The sequence below is a fragment of the Helianthus annuus genome, chromosome 11 (assembly GCF_002127325.2).
Source record: "Helianthus annuus cultivar XRQ/B chromosome 11, HanXRQr2.0-SUNRISE, whole genome shotgun sequence".
Taxonomy (NCBI): Eukaryota; Viridiplantae; Streptophyta; class Magnoliopsida; order Asterales; family Asteraceae; genus Helianthus; species Helianthus annuus.
In genome coordinates this window covers 75,159,769-75,165,942 of record NC_035443.2, presented here as the reverse complement: position 1 = coordinate 75,165,942, position 6,174 = coordinate 75,159,769, and the positions used below count along the sequence as shown (strand labels likewise).

The 6,174-nt window shown below is 35.0% G+C and overlaps 1 long non-coding RNA gene across 2 annotated transcripts; it reads left to right on the top strand.

The window, feature by feature from the left end:
* Positions 1-2,615: 2,615 nt before the first annotated feature.
* On the top strand, positions 2,616-5,381 carry LOC118483813. Of its 2 annotated transcripts, none has more exons than XR_004871734.1 (3): positions 2,616-2,772; positions 4,349-4,433; positions 5,230-5,381. It is a non-coding gene; the product is annotated as an uncharacterized LOC118483813 (long non-coding RNA). The 2 variants fall into 2 exon arrangements; XR_004871735.1 differs by having other exon boundaries at positions 5,052-5,381.
* The last annotated feature ends 793 nt before the right edge of the window (positions 5,382-6,174 follow it).

Sequence of the window (6,174 nt, the reverse complement as noted above, 5' to 3'; positions counted from 1 at the left end):
ATTGCGCACCTGGCCAGTACGCAAGAAGCATATGACGTTCGTGAGACCGTGGTAATTATCGCATGTATGTCTGGTAGAACTGGGTAGCAGGTGGGCGTGCGAGTGAAATGGGTAATAAGTCTCTCGGGAAATTGAGGATACTACGTAAGAGTAAAAAGTATAAGTGATAAGAATGAAGAATGTTGAATCCGTAAGAAAGTACGGATCAACAAGATATGAATGCAAAGTTTGAATCCGCGAGATGGATTCAAAGAATGAAAGATATGAATGATATGTTAGAATCCGCGAGACAGATTCAAAGAATGAAAGATATGAATGATATGTTAGAATCCGCGAGACGGATTCAAAGAATGAAAGATATGAATGATATGTTAGAATCCGCGAGACGGATTCGAAACATGAAAGGGATGAAAGATATGAATGATATGTTAGAAACCGCGAGACGGATTCGAAACATAGAAGGGAATGAATGATAGGATGAAAAAGTTCGAAATTTGTAAATAGGCACGAATAAGATAAGTAAGAATGGATGACAAGAGTGAATAGCTCAAAATTTTTAATAATTATAGATAGAACGAGTAAATATTCCTTGTGAAGCGGATATTATTATTGCTATGTTTTGAACTTATATATATGTAAATATATGAATATAATTACGCTCAAGTATTGTATGAAAGGATGGCTGAAAGGATAAATGAGTTATGCGGGTCGAATGGTGAGTACCATTTGAACCAGGTGTTAATGTTTGAAATGGTTAAGTTATTTAATTGTAGGTGAGCATGATGTACGGAAATGTAATGTCACAAACGGGAAGGAAATAGTCAAGCAAAATATGGATAACAAGTCAATGGATTTCGACTTGTGCCAGGTATGTATAAAAGTTATACATTTAATAGGAGTTTATGACTCGACTAGAGATGGATGTGTCAGGATAGAATAATCGATAGGCATATGTAAGATTGTATTTACAAAGTAGACTTCCGAAGGTCAAACGAAATATAATGATAAGTAATAAAGCAAGTAATAAAATGCGGGTAAAAAGGTGATTGTAGTTGACTCTTGAGAAGCCGAATGAAGATGAATTGTTAATAATAAAACAAGTAATAAAGAATGGATACATTAGTTCGGTCCATTAAATAGGTATGAAACATAGAAAACGGTTGATGTGGCAAGAAGTTGTAGCAGTAAGAAATAAACATTGGATAAATTACAAGCGTGAAATATGTTGATACTTGACTCTAGAGAGTCAAAGTGAAGGACGGGTTACGACCCGGGCGAAAGACCTAAGCTTTAACGGAAAGGACAAGTGTACGTGAGGAGCACTAAAGCATAAAGTGATGAAATTAAATATATGCTTGAATTGACAAGAAGTACAAACATGTACTTCGTTATGTGTATTCATAAAAGAGAAAGAAGTGGCAGGTTGACTTTGAAAAGTCAAACTGCAGAAGTTGATAAATAAGTTAAAGAATTGCGGAAGAACAGTTATGTATTGAACCATCGTGAATGGGTCAAACAACTAAAATGATATGTTAAGAAATGGTCACGTATGGACCTGTTTTGTACAGGTGGAACGCATCAATGTTCTACGAAGGAGTTGAGAAAGTATTAATATATAAATAAGAAACCAGGATGTGATAATCCTAGTAAGGTCAGTGAAAGAATGTTCATAAGCGAAAGCTCGTCACACGGATGAATGAGGTCAATCCGAAACATGGTATGGATGGTGACGAAGAGGACCGACTCGTTGCTGCATGTCCAAGTACTGCGTCAAGGAAGTAAGGTTAGCAAATTATTTAATATATGAATATAAAATTTTACGCAATGATTGAACTTCTGTATGAATTATTTATAGCATAAAATGTGACATGAAAAGGAAGGTTTGACTCTTATAGGTCGACCAAGGAATGAATTTCAACTCGAACTTAATGTCATCGAGCTGTATGAATGCTAGTGCCTAATAAGTAAACCATGAAACGAGTTTAACCAGCAAGTAGTAACCGTAAGACACGGATGATAGCCATAAATGGCGGCGGGTTTAAAATGAAAGCTCGCCTTAGACTCTAAAACCTATATGTGAATAGAACTTGAACCTACAAATGTGTTAAAATATGTTATTTGTACGAAGGGACGAAACTCGTTTATAAGTAGGTCTATTGTTAGATGATTATATGCATGAATGAGTACGATGTGTTGAATGCGTACGAGTGAACGAGATTGTATGCAGAAATGAATGAAATAATGATGACTATGGGATGTGTGACTAGTGTAAATTCTCACAACATGCTTATGTAAGTCTTCCAATGTAACTCGAATGAATGAACAAACGAGAATAAAACTAGACGGGTTATGGCAGAAAAGAAAGAGGTTTCGGGGACGAAACCTTCTTTAAGGGGGGTAGATTTGTAACGCCCCAAAATTCGAATTACTTAGTTGCCAGTATGTTAACGCGTTTAAAAGAAGGAAATGTAATAACTAGGTTATTAAACCTAGTTAAATGCCTAGCAAAACAAGAAAGGAAATGAAATTGGGTCAATTATGATTAAGTAACAAACATGAGGGGTTAGTTTTGAATGAGTGAAAAGATAATATATAAAAAAATAAAATTAAAAACCCCACACCCACACCTGGGCGTAGGTGGGTGTTCGACCAGAGAAGAGAAAGAAGGGGGAAACCCTTCTCAAACCCTAATCGACCAAATTGGATGGATTCTGGCTGAAATCGAACTTGCATGAACAAGATTCTTGATTGTTCAACTCTGTAAAACACATGGTAAGTGGTAATTTTGGATTTGATGATTTTTGTATGAATTAGGTTATGATCAATTCTTGAAATTTTATGAAATCGAGCACGAATATATGTTAGAATTATCATATGGACTGTGAATTTATCAAGATTTTGGTGTTAATTGAGGTTTGAAGATGAAACCCACTTGGGCTAACGAAAGTGGCGACATGGGTATAACACCTATGTCGAATTCTTGTTCAAAAATTTATGTAGCATGTTGTATGCGATGAATGTTTGTTTGATAGTTTGAGTATGGTGTGATTTTAGGTCGATTTCAATAGTATTTGAATTTTTATAGGCAAGAATAGGAAGATGAACATAAGATACTTGTACAAAATATTCTATTAATGTGAAACCCATCAAGTGTTTGATAAAATGCCTACATGAAACTTGAATTGATTCAAGTTTGTGTTAAAAAGTTAGTAAATTCGTCACTTTTGACAGCCATAGATAGTCATCTTGTAAAGGCCGTATCTCATTCGTTATTAGGAGTTAGACAACGAGCCTTATATCCTTAGAAAGGTTGTTTCGCATATTACATTTCATATTTGGTCACAAGAGGCTGGTTATGAGATTTAGTGGGTCAAAACAGCATGAAAAGTTAGTAAATTCGTCACTTTTGACAGCCCTAGATAGTAATCTTGTAAAGGCCGTATCTCATTCGTTATTAGAAGTTAGACAACGAGCCTTATATCGTTGGAAAGGTTGTTTCACATATTACATTTCATATTTGGTTACAAGAGGCTGGTTATGAGATTTAGTGGGTCAAAACAGCATGAAAAGTTAGTAAATTCGTCACTTTTGACAGCCCTAGATAGTCATCTTGTAAAGGCCGTATCTCATTCGTTATTAGGAGTTAGACAATGAGCCTTATATCGTTGAAAAGGTTGTTTCGCATATTACAATTCTTATTTGAAAGTCGAAGTCAGATTATGTGATTAAAAAGGGGAAAAGTGACCCCGAACAGCCGTTGCGTGAAAAATGCAGCAATGAAAATAATGTGTTTTATGGAGTTAAAACATATGATTTTCTAGTCACCGATTTACTAAACACTAAATATTGCTTCGGGTGAATGTTTACAGTTGTTAAGGTGTGTTTAAAGCGTTACTATATGTAAAATTGATCTTGTGAACATCGGATATAAAATCAAGTAATCATGTAGTTGTATGTACCACATAACATGAATATGAAATGTGTATAATGATACTACAAGTAGTCTATCATATCAAGATAATTGTGTGTGTGTTCATAAGTTGGGAATAAGTAGGTATAACCGTTGACTTTCTAAAAAGTCAACGAATATGCGAGTGGCATGATTAGACTTATGAATATGTTTATGAGATTTTAAAGAATCATGTATATGTGTTAGAACAATTATGTGTACGTACGTATGATAATAAATTTGAGTGAGTGAATGTTGAATATTGTGGTTGTCGGTTCATGTCATATGCATGATAAGCTTGACTAATGAAAGTCTATGTAGCTAAGAGCTAGGAATGGATGTGATATGAACGAACATGCATACTAACTATGATATGGACGTAATGACTTGAAATGATAGGAATCCCAATTGACATGGACTCAAGAATGGAAGGCTAACGGATCAAGGGTAAATAAAGAAGCTATGCACAACTCGGACACACGATGTAAGTGATTCCAATTCACTTCTTAGTATGTACGTAGTATTTAATATTTATGTGTAGAAAAATATGCAAGAATCATGTAATGAATGAGAAGTATTGAGGTAAGTATTATTTTAGTATAACAAAGGAGTTGTTTATAATGAAAGTAAACTAGTAGGATTAGGCGGGTCAAATAATGTATAAAGGGGTTTATAAGCCGTTTGCTTATAAATCAGATTTTGATGCTACCCGAAGTGATAAACGGATCCGTAATTAAATTACGGGCGCGTAGGAAAAAGAATCGGGTAAAACGGATCAAAAATGAGAGAGTTATGTTCGTTTCGGTAAGAATTAATGGCTGGGAAAAGTGCAGAGCTGACACGGCCGGGTGAAGGTTCTGTGAAAAATATATGGTTAGTTGACACGGCCGGGTGGTTAACCCGACCCGACCGGGTGAAGGGGCTGAAAAAAAAATATATGTAAGTAGAAAGTGGTTGCTATGAATGCACGTAAAAATTAGGAATGTATACGTTTGTGAATGCGAAATGTTATAAATTTATAAAGGAATGGTACGGAATGGTTTCATTCTGTTCGAGTATTAATGATTGCTAATGGTGTGTTTGAGATTGAAATGCATTGCAGGTATATGAACACCGGGTTCTTGAAGTATTGAAGTCGAACTCTGAATAAGGAAATACGAGAGGAGAGTTAAATAAATCAAAGTTTTATTGTTAAATGTTATTCACCATTAGATTATATGAGAATCATGTTGTATAACATTGTCAATGACTAATGGTTAAGTTGTATGTGATGTTCACAGGTATTGCACGTATCTCTACCACTACTATCGAAGATAAGCATGCATTGATCGAGCCCCAAATTAAAGATTGTACGGGAAGAACGGCCACATAGTCCGATTTATGTATTGTCTTGAAGCGTTACTTTAATGTGGTTATTGTTAATCCCTTTTTTGTAAATGTTTATCATTTGTATTTGAGGTTTTAAATAAGTAATGGGTCTAAATAAGAAAGAAAATTTTTGGGCTCATATTTTCCGCTGCATCATGTTTAAGTTCTTACAGGGAATTGTTCATTATACGAACGGGTCATGCCCGAATTTTGTAAATAATAATACTTATTTGGAATAAGAAATATGGGCGTTACAACACAGAATTCCAATGACTGAGTCGGGCAGAGCGGACATGCATTACGGAATCCTAGATCAATCGTGTAGGGTAATAGCAGGGTTATAATACTTACAACGAGTCAGAGTTTCGCTTTATAGTGGGTATTTGTAACACCCATCTTATTTTATCATGAAATTACTACTAAATACACATTTAGTTTAAGAATAATATGGATTTGCAAAAACTTTCTCAATTAAAGTCTCCGACATGATTAAAGTATCTAGAATTTACATCCTTTCTAGGTAAGATAAACATAATGTGACATAAAGAGTTACATGTTCCATATTAAACTAAACAAAAGACATCGTTCTTGCGGAAGCTTCAACATTATGGTGTTCGGTTCTTGCTATGTGCTTGATCGGCATCCGGAATATCATCATCATCATCACCTAACATCCACTACAAGAAAATGAACCTAATGCAACCCTAGGAAAAAGTTGCATTAGGCCTTGAAAAAGTTGCATTAGGCCTAATACAACATTTTATTGGGGGCTGCATTAGAAATCATCACCTAACATCCACTACAAGAAAATGAACCTAATGCAACCCTAGGAAAAAGTTACATTAGGCCTTGAAAAA